Here is a 10,970-nt window from a genome sequence, read left to right as displayed (position 1 = left end):
GGCTTTGCTTTCCCCATTTGACTATCACATGATTCATGCCATCAAAACGTGAGTCAATGTTAACGCTTCTTAGAAGGTCTTCCTCTCCGGCCAGGGTCTGGAGGAAGACCATGGGTCTCCAAATAATGGCATACCACATGTTGACGAAACTCCAGCAAATCCATTGGCTTCTCATCATATGTTTTATGCAGTTGCCAAGCATTTTGTAAGACCAATTAGAAACAGAACAAAAGAGGACTTGAATACCATTTATTTCCACGGATTGATGCTCGATACTTGTTTTTTTTTTTCAGTTTTTTTTTTTATTGAATGGTAACTATGTACATTGATGCACGATACTTGTTAATATTGTCATCAGCTCCGTCTACACCCCCTCAAAGTGTATAACTCATGAAACAGTTATACACTTTGATCATGTTTGGCTGTTGAACTTGGATCTTCTTTTTTAGTTTCTGGAAATAATGATCGACAAGATGCAGGGCATCAATACCAGCACCAGATGAAGCAACAGTGACAACACTGTTATCATTCCATCTGCAGACCAAATTGCCTTTGCCATCAACTGGACAATTGAATGTGCCTTGTTCCTTTTTCTTCAGAGCTACATCTGATTCCAGGGGAGCTTTGTCACTGCGACATCGAGAAGTGCATATCGAGAAGTGCAATGCTGGTGAAAAAGTTAGCAAATACAAAATGGTATCATCCAGGATGTGCCTTTGAAAGTGCCTCACTCAACTGAAGGACAAGTGATGCACTGACACCACATTCCTCATGTTTAGTACTTGGGGTTTTACCCTGATACGGCTCAAACCAGCTAATATATCCCAGATGTGTTGCACACTAAAAGCTACAGCTAAAATGAATGGGCTTTCCTCTGATAAATTGTATGCACCTGTAACAACCAAAATAAGGAACCATACATTCATCAAAGGTGAAATATGTTTCCTTTGGAACAAATTTCATAAATCTCTCATTGAGTATGTTTATAAGAGGTCGCAACTTGGTAAACTTGTCTATTGGATCCAAATTTGCATTGTCAGCAACATGCACATTAGAAAATATAATTTCCGCGTCTCATGGCAGCACTAACGAGCCCATTACGCACATCTGTTCTTTGTTCCCAGAACATACGCCTTCTAGGAACTGAGATGTAACCACTGAGAAAAATAATTCCCAGAAAACATTTGAGTTTGAAGCCAGTCAAGCCAAGATTTACACCCTTACCTGCAGCATATAAATTGGAGTACATGACAATGAGTTCAACCACCTCATCATCAAGAAATAGTTCATGAATTTCTGTGGGAGTTCTCGTGTTGGTGAAGAAATCATTTGGTAGTTCTGTAATTCCACCTGCTGTGGGCTATGCAGTTAGGTCAGCTTTTTTCCATCTGAGAACAATTTTTGTCACTTTTTTTTTCTCTGATGGAGGAGATTGCTGCACAGTAGATGTAGACGCAACTTCATCATTAAGAGTGTCATCTCCAGATGCATATGAGAGATCCTCTGAGTCAGAGTCAGCATTACAGCCTTCTTGAAATAAGATATGCAGGCGTGTGCAGTGAAGAGCATAGCCCCTTCTTCCTCTCCTGAGTCCTCGTCAGAAACAGGTGCTGTGGCATTCTCAGGGGATTGTATCACTATTGCACTTGCTTCTGTGTTGTCATCTGTCTCTAGTAGGTTGGCAACTTTGTGTAAATGCAGAGTTTGAGGCATCTTGAGACTTGTAAAATGATTCCAACTAACAAGGATCCTCTTTTGTTAAATTTCCAATGATACTTTTTCACTTTGCTTTAAACCTCCTATGACAGCCTCCTGGAGGCCATCAGGCTTCCAGTCACCTCACGGTCCTCTCACTTTCTGCCTTCTGTCTCGTTCTGTCATATCTACCTTTAGTCGCTGCCATACTTTTAGGTTTCTGTTACATGGCACCCACTTGCAGATATCAAAATCAATTCTTGTTATGACTATATAATACATTCTCCCAAAATTTAGTGGCTGAAAACAATAATAAGCAATTTGGGTGGAGCTTGGTGAGAATAATTCATTTCTGCTCCACTCAGCCTAGGGTTGGGCCACCTACAGGCTGGGACCTAGAATTGTCTGAATGTTCATCCACATGTCTGGTGGTTCATACTGGCTTAGTTGAGATCTTAGCTACAGCTATAAGATCCTGAACTGGACCCTCCATGTGGCCTGGCCTTCCTCACGATTTCTAGCAACACTTGGAAATCACTTGGTGTCACTTTTTTAGCACTCAATTCATCGAGGAAGGGAAAGTCCAGTTCAAGTTCAAGGAAGTAGAAATAGATTCTACCTCTCAGTGCAGAAAACTGTCAAGGTTCTAGAAGATCATGAAGGGCTCAAAGCACTTCTATGGCTGTTACAGGAGAGTACAATTGAACAAAGTGCAACATTCTTAAATGAAGTATAGGTAACAGGCTGGGCACAGTGCCTCCTAGCACTTTGGGAGACCAAAGTGGAGGACTGGTTGAGGCCAGGAGTTCAAAACCAGCCTGGGCAACATAGGGAGACTCCAACTCCACAAAAAATAGTCATGTGTGGGAGCACATGTCTATAATCACAGCTCCTCAGGAGGCTGAGGCAAGAGAATTGCTTGAGCCTAGGAGTTGGGGGTTGCAATGAGCTATAAGGATGCCACCACAGCCTGGATGACAGAATAATCTATAGGTTTATTCATTCACATGTCTGCTGCTTGACACAGACTGTCAGCAGGGTTCTCAGCTGGGAGTGTTAGTTATAACACCTACACATGGCCTCTCCGTGGGCTGCTTGGATTTCTTCACTTCTTAGTGCCTATAATTCCAGTGACTTGGGAGGTTAAGCCAGGAGGATTGCTTGAGGTCACTAATTTGAGACCAGTCTGGGCAATACAGAAAGACTCCTATCTCTGACTCACAGACCTCCCCCACAGCGCGGCCTTTGCAGCCCAATGGCATCATGGGGCGCCACGTGCTGGTTCCATCTGCGCCTGTCAATATACTTTTTTTTTTTTAGGTTTGTGTTATAGCAGTGACCCATTTCCAGGTATCAAATCTGTTCTGGCAACTTGTTGCCAATTCATTGCTAATTCATTGCTTCATGACAAACCACTTCAAACACAGTGGCTCTTAAATAATTAACATTTTTATTATATCTCACTATGTTGTGGATCAGTAATTTGGGCAATTTTGCTTGTGTGATTCTTCTGTTCCACATGGCGTCAAGAGTTGTCACAAGTTTATATTCAACTGGAAGATATGCTGGTCTAGAGGAGTTGGAGCCTTAGCAGCATGGATGAAAGACTGGGCTTAGCAAGGGCAGTCAAATCAAAGACCTTCATGTAACATTTTCAGGGTTATGAGTTCAGGGCTTACAAGGAAGCTCTATTGGGAGGCTGAGGCAGAAGAATCGCCTAAGCCCAGGAGTTGGAGGTTGCTGGAGCGACTCCGCTGCACTCTACTGAGGGCGAAAAAGTGAGACTCTGTCTCTACAAAAAAAAAAAAAAGGAAGCTCTGGGTTCCAAGATAGCATTCCAGAGAGAAAGGTGGAAGCTTTGGTGGCTTTTATGATCTAATTGCAAAAGTCAAAAAACATGTAGTTAGCATCATCATTTTTGCCATTTCAGGTTGGCTGAGGCAGTCATAAGCCCACCCTGATTCAAACTGGGGTCAGGAAGAGATGTGTTAAAGAATTTGCACTTCTATGTTAACATCGCAATAACATGCTATATGTTTTAAGATTTAGAATTTCATTTATCCATAAATACCAAAATTGGTGAGTCAGAGATAGTTGAATAGTATTCCATGGTATACATATTCTACATGTATTAATTAATCCATTCATATATTGATGGACACTCAGGATGTTTTCACATCTTTGCAATTCTGAATTGCACTATTATAAATATTTGAGTGCAAGTGTGTTTCTTATAAAATTATCTTTATTTCCTTTTAGATAAATACCTCGTAGTAAGATTGCTAGATCCAATGGTAGTTCTACTTTTAGTTCTCTAAGCTATCTCCATTCTATTTTCCCTAGAGTATGTAGTAGTTTTCAGTCCCACAGACAGTGTATAAACCTTCCCTTCCCTCTGCATCCACATCACAGCACTTATTCTTTGGGACTTTTTGATATGATCAGTTCTCATTGGAGTTAGGTGATATCTCATGGTGGTTTTTATTTGCATTTCCCTGAAGATTAGAGATGTCGAATGTTTTTTCATGTGTTTGTTGTCCATTAGACTATCTTTTTTTGAAAAATTCATATTAATGTCTTATGCTCCCTCTTCAATGGTGTCATTTGATTTTTTTTCTTGGCGATTTGCTTGGGTTCTTTGTAGATCTTGGTTATCAGCCCTTTATCAGACATACAGCATGCAAATATTTTCTCCCATTCTGTAGGTTGTCTATTTACTCTGCTGTTTGTGCCCTTAGCTGTGCAGAAACTTTTAAATTTGATCAGGTTCCATTTTAAATGTTTGTTGTTGCTATGATTGCTTTAGGGGTCTTCACAAATTCTTTCCCTAGGCCAATATTTATAAGGGTTTCTTTGACTTTTTTCCCTAGAATACTTATAGTTTCATGCCTTGGGTTTAAGTCTTTTATCCATCATGAATTAATTTTTGTGAGAGGTGTAAGGTAATTTTTAATCTTGGAGGTGAGTCATGTGGGCAATATGAGACCGAGGTGGAGAATGAGTAGTTGAAAGTTGTAGTGGAAGTGAATCCATCCCAACTTAGGTGTGAATTAGCAACAAGGTTTGATGTTAGCATTGCAACAGTATGAGACCATGTGAAATAAATCGTCAAGGTAAATAAGCTGGATAGAGGGGTTCTGCATGAATTAAATGAGTGTCAGAAGAGAAATCATCTTGAAGCTTGCCTTCGTTTGCTGTCACAACATTACTAGTTACTACCCACAACTGCTTCATGAAACCTGGTCAGTCGGTGGCAGGCATCTACTGCAACCTTATGAACGACATGATGAAGCTAGTCATGGTTAAGCAGCTAAGATTGGTCAATAAAGACAGGCCAATCTTCTGGCTGCTGCTCAAACTACACAAGACTGTCTTGGAAGCTCTCTGTCATCCAGCTAACTACCATTACTTGTTTCATGCTTTGGAGCACTTCTTGCAAGAAAAATATTCAATTCTCAACAAGCTGTGAAAAACACCTTTTGCAATTTCATTGCCACTGGCTCCCTAGGCTGCTTTGCTACTGGCAAACACAACTCCTCTTAATATGGCAAAACCGTGTCAATAGTTCAGGCACATACTTTGATTAATTGTACTGCTTCTTGTTTGAGAGATAATAAACTAAACATTTCATGTTTCTTATTATTTTACAGAATCAAGAGAAAATAAAAAATCCAGGGAACAGTACTAGTAATTGTAGATTTGGGTTTTTTTTTTTTTTTTTTGTATTTTGCTATAAACAAGCTAATTTTAATAGCCTTTGTTCTTAATAAAGTTAATCAGCTCCAAGAGAAATGAAAATGTGAGAAAACAAGAATTTCAGGAGATGTCAACTTCTGATCTGACATCTCACTTTTTTGCATTATTGGCATTCATGTTCTGAAGAATTGTCTGCATGATTAGTAAGAAAATTAAAATATTATTAATTAATCTTCATCAGTAAGAACACTAAAACATTTTAGAGGCCTAGAAAATACATGTACTAATTAGTAAACCTGTTTTTGTCTGTGATTCTATCATTTGTTTAATATATATATACATATATATATATATATATATTTGGTTTTTTTTGGTTTTTGGCTGGGACATGTTTGAACCCGCCACCTCTGGTATATGGCTGGCACCCTACTCCTTTGACCCAGAGGTGCCACCCTATCATTTGTTTAATTTAATAAATTAAATAAAATAATTATACAACCAACCTTCTCAAAAACAGACGATTGCTTTTTGAAGAAGGCAAATTACAAACCCTGAATTCAGGTTAGAGTTAACTTGGCATCCAGGTAAAATACAATAATTTTGTCACATAAAAATTTGAGAAAATAATTAGTATTATTGTACCCAAAACTTTGTGGTATGGGATATTTTAAAATTGAGTTTGACATACTTGAGTGGGAGTGCTACTATTAATTAGCTGCACACATGTAGGTTGATCAAATAAACTCTCTGTTTCCCTCTTTATAAGATGAGGAGTTTGAGCTAAACTCAGAGAAAATCTTCAAGATACAAAAATTCTATTACTTTATTTTACCATAAGGAAATTAAAATCAGGTATCATTATGAATATGCACTCAGAGTGGTTTTACCATCTTTTCTTATATATTTCTTATAATGTTTTACTAAGTCTTTAAAACCTTCCCCTTTGAGGGTGACACCTATGGCTTAAGGAGTAGGGTACAGGTCCCATATTCTGGGGGTGGTAGGCTCGGACCTGGCCCCAGCCAAAAACTGCTAAAAATAAAATAAAATAAAATAAAAAATTTCCCCTTTGACTTCCCTGATACACCAAACCAATGACCACCAGTCCCCTGGGAGAACCATCTTTTTAGAATTTTCACATGCTGCTTTTTTCCCTGAAACTCCCTGGAGAAATTGAGTATTTACCTCATTCTAAGTCTGCTTTCTTTTTCTTTCTTTTTTTTGAGACAGAGTCCCACCCTATTACCCTTGGTAGAGTGCTATGGTGTCACCGCTCACAGCAACCTCCAACTCCTGGGCTAAGCGATTCTCTTGCCTCAGCCTCTCAAGTAGCTGGGACTATAGGCACCTGCCACAGTGCCTGGCTATTCTTTTGTTGCAGTTTGAACCAGCCACCCTCAGTATATAGGGCCAGCACCCTACCCACTGAGCCACAGGCACTGCCCTCTATTTTCTTTTTCTAATATTTTTGCCCCCTGCTTTGTTATTTATTATTTATTTTAAATAGATTTAGTGAGTACAAGTGTTTTTTGTTATGTGGTTGAATTGTATACTGTTGAAGTCAGGGCTTTTAGTTCACATTGTACCTGACAGGTAACTGTTTAGACCTCACTGCCCCTGAATCTCCCACCTTCTAAGTTTCCAAAGTCCCTTATGCCACTTTATGACCATATACAGCCATTATTTGGCTTCCAAGTGTTTCACTTACAAGTGAGAACGTGTGGTACTTGCTTTCATTCCTGAGATACTTCACTTAGGGTCATGGTCTCCAGTTCCATCCAAGAGACTTAATTTCTCTTCATGGCTGAGTAGTATTACATGGTGTATATATATATATATATATATACTATATATATATGTAGTACACCACATTTTTTAAATCCATTCATCCATTAATGGGCAGTTAGTTTGATTCTATATCTTTGTAATTGTGAGTTGTGCTGCAATAAACCTCCAGGTGCAGGTGTCCTTTGATAAAATGACTTTGCTTCCTTTAGGTGGATACCTAATAGTGAGATTGCTGGATCAAATGGCAGTTCTATTTTTACTTCTTTTAGTAACCTGCATACTGTTTTCCACAGAGGTTGTACTAATTTACAGTCCCACCAACAGTGTCTAAGCTTCTAGAGCCAGGCTTACTGGTTACAAAGTCCAGTGCTGCTACTTAACTAGTCTGTCTGTCTTACCTCACTAATCCTATCTCGTAGCATTGTAAGCATTAAATGAATGAATGTACATGTGTAAAGAACTTGGAACATTCTCTATATAATAGAAAGCACTATATAAGTACATGTGAATAATGTTTCTTCTTTTTAAATGCAGTGTCATGTCATATGGCTGTCTTCAAATGCCTTTCATCATTCTTTTTCCAAACTCTCCATTAGATCCTCAGCTAATTGCAGAAACAATTACCTGAAAAGACAGTTAATTACCACTTTCTGTTTTTCTCAGCATATACTATTTACCAAAAAAAAAAAAAAAAAACGTGGTCACTCAGCTAGTTGCTCTACAAGAACAACTTCGACTTCTAAATCAATGGGGAGCTGTTCCCTGCTGCCCAACAAGCTCCATCTACCTACCTATTGATGCTGTAGTTAGAGGTCCCACAATCATCCCAAACATATTTTAAACTAATTTCAGAGACTTCAGTGTGGCAATAGGGCACACTAATGATTATGAAAAGTTCTGGCTACATACCATCAAAACATGCTTAATAAAACTTTTTGTAAACTCCATTTTAAATGAATTGACAAGTGTGCAAGAAATCTGAGAGATAACGTCCACAGACTTGGAATAATTTTGCTCCACTCCTAATGGGGGTGGAGAATGCTACCAAATGTTTCAGAAAGAAATATTTTAATCCTACACAATGTCTTCTAGAGAACGTAAGAAGAGGAAAATACTCCTAAGTTATTTATTAGCTTGCAAAATCTTGGTACCAGAACATGACATATAAATGAGAAAGATGCTAGAATTCGATATACTTCAAGAAGAGAGATATAAAAACCCTAAACAAAAAAAAAATAAAGAATTGAATCCAGCACTAAGTATGAAACATGAAGTTTATCCGAGGGATGAAAAGCAGGTTTCACATTATATACATGAGTACTGCAATTTCTATAGAACAGGTAAGTGAAGTGAAACATGATCATTTTACCAGATGCAGGAAGATTTGATAATGTTAACGTCATTCATGATGAAAATTCTAGGCAAAACAGAGATGGGAAAAGGAAATTCATTAATATGATAAAAAGAATCTCAAAAAAATAAAAATTTAGTATACTAAGGGCAAAATGTTGGGAGCTTTTCCTTAGCGATCAGGACAAGACAAGGAAGTGCTACATCCACTTTCACTTCTGCCCAATGTTGCACTAATAATCTCAGCTATACTTTAAGGTTTAAAAATATATAAGAATTAGAAAGGTATGAATTAATCATTATGTGCAGCCAATATGCTTTTGTACATAAAATAAAATTCCAAAGAATCTGAAGACAGAATATTGGAATCAATTAGGAGAGTTTGACAAAGCAATTGGATACAAAATCCCTTCACTAAAGTTTGTTGCACAATCTATTTCTATGTGTTAGCAACAAAGAGTTGGAAAATACATTTTTAAAACAGGTAACATTTAAATTGGTACCTAGACTATTGTATTTTTCAAAACTGCTGAAAGAACAGATTTTAAATGTTATCATTACAAAAAGATGGTCAGTATGTGAGGTGACAAATGAATATGTTAATTAGGTTGATTAACATTCTACGTTCTACAAGGTTCGCATATATGTATAAGAACATTATACCCTTGAATATATACAAGGGCACATATATGACTTTCTGACAAAAGTGTTACTATTTCCACACATCTGACTCTTTTATTGTATAAATAAATAAAGCTTTAGAAGGCAAAACAACTCTGATGTCTAAGAGACACAATATTTTAATTTGTCATTAAAAATATTTTAAGCAAAAAAATTAGAACAGACATGTACCATGTTTCCCCCCAAATAAGACCTACCCCAAAAATAAGCCCTAGCAGGGCCTGGAAAATACATTTGCATACTTTCTATGCATTTGTTAAATATAAGCCCTACCCCAATAATAAGCCCTAGTGATGGGCATGCCTATGCAGTGTATCTGATACATATGCAAATACACTGCATAGCCACGCCATGCATTTCAGCATGGAGAGGAAGACATCCCCTGAAAAATAAGCCCTAGTGTGTCTTCTTGAGAAAAAAATAAATATAAGACAGTGTCTTATTTTCAGGGAAACACGGTAAGGTCATTAATATCCAGAATAAATTAATACAAAAGGATAAGGATAAGAAAAAGACAGACAACTTATTTAAAAAAGGAAATATTTGAGCAAATTTTACATAAAATCAAGCAAAATTAAATTATATTATTTAGTTGATGTCTATAGTGGTGGTAAAACTATTAAGAAAAACAAAGAAATTTTACTATAATGGAAGTCAGGCTAGGATAGGAAACAGGATGTGGGTCTAGAAGGAATGGAAAATTAGCTTCTAAGTATCAATGATTTCCTGTTTCTTAACTTAGGCTGGCAAGGCATTAACGATTGTAATTTTATAAATCTATCCTTCCGTCTATTTATTCATCTACTTATCTACCCTTTTCTGGGTATATTTCACAGGTAAGAAAAGTAAAAAAAAATTCTGATGACTAAAATGCCTATGTGCTAATAGCTCAGTAGGAAAACCCAGTTAAGACATCAGCTTGTTCACCAATTTCTTCTGAATATTGTATGTCAATAAAACCCTACCTTGGGTGACTAAATCATTCTGAAAAAAATAATTGTTTAAAGAGATATAATATAGTATTTGAAAATTCAATTTTAAAAGATGAAACTTATGCAAAAAACTAATGATTGTTTTCTTTCAAAAATAATTATAGTGGTCTGTCATTACTCTTCTCATAGAAAATACAGGCAAATTAGCAACCATACATTTATAATTTTAAAAATTAATTCTTTATTAATAAAACATTCCTGCATTTGTCTCTATTCTTTCCTCCAGACATTGAAAGCTAAATTTATTGATGTATTTTCTGCTAGCTATGCTGTTAGGATTTAATTAGTTGAATGCCTACAGCAAAGAAACCATTTCCAGAAGATTCCATGAAGCTCCCCCAATCTGAGGCAAATCTCAGAGTCACTTGATCTGAATTCTCTCGAGTACGAAAATAATAAATTCAGTCTCACAGTGACTGAGGTGAGTCATTTTTTATAAACTGAAAAACTCTATTTTTAGAAAAACGTAAGTGTAAAAAGTTTCTATTGATCTGTGGAGGATAAGACTTCTCTTCCCACCCCCCGAAGCATCTCTCTTAAACTGTCAGGCACTGACATAAATCACTCCTACAACATGGTAGAGATCTGCTCTAATGAATGTAAAAATTCGGCTTCCTTTAAATTACACTTAAGAGTTTAATAGTATACATGATATATATTAAAGATGATCCCCAATGATTTGGGGACTCAATTCTTCAACTTAAAGTTAAGCAAACTTTCATTCTTTGTTGTATGAACTTTATTTTAAAGAGTCTTCATTTATAAAGA

At 36.9% G+C, this 10,970-nt stretch overlaps 1 pseudogene; it reads right to left on the bottom strand.

Moving 5' to 3' along the window:
* Window positions 1–1,713, bottom strand: part of LOC100952903 — a 42,457-nt pseudogene extending 40,744 nt beyond the window's left edge.
* Between the last annotated feature and the right edge of the window lie 9,257 nt (window positions 1,714–10,970).

The sequence above is a fragment of the Otolemur garnettii genome, unplaced genomic scaffold (genome assembly GCF_000181295.1).
Source record: "Otolemur garnettii isolate 467f Iridium unplaced genomic scaffold, OtoGar3 scaffold00013, whole genome shotgun sequence".
Classification (NCBI taxonomy): Eukaryota; Metazoa; Chordata; class Mammalia; order Primates; family Galagidae; genus Otolemur; species Otolemur garnettii.
The sequence above is the reverse complement of the archived record's forward strand: the minus strand, read 5'-3'. Positions and strand labels throughout refer to the sequence as shown.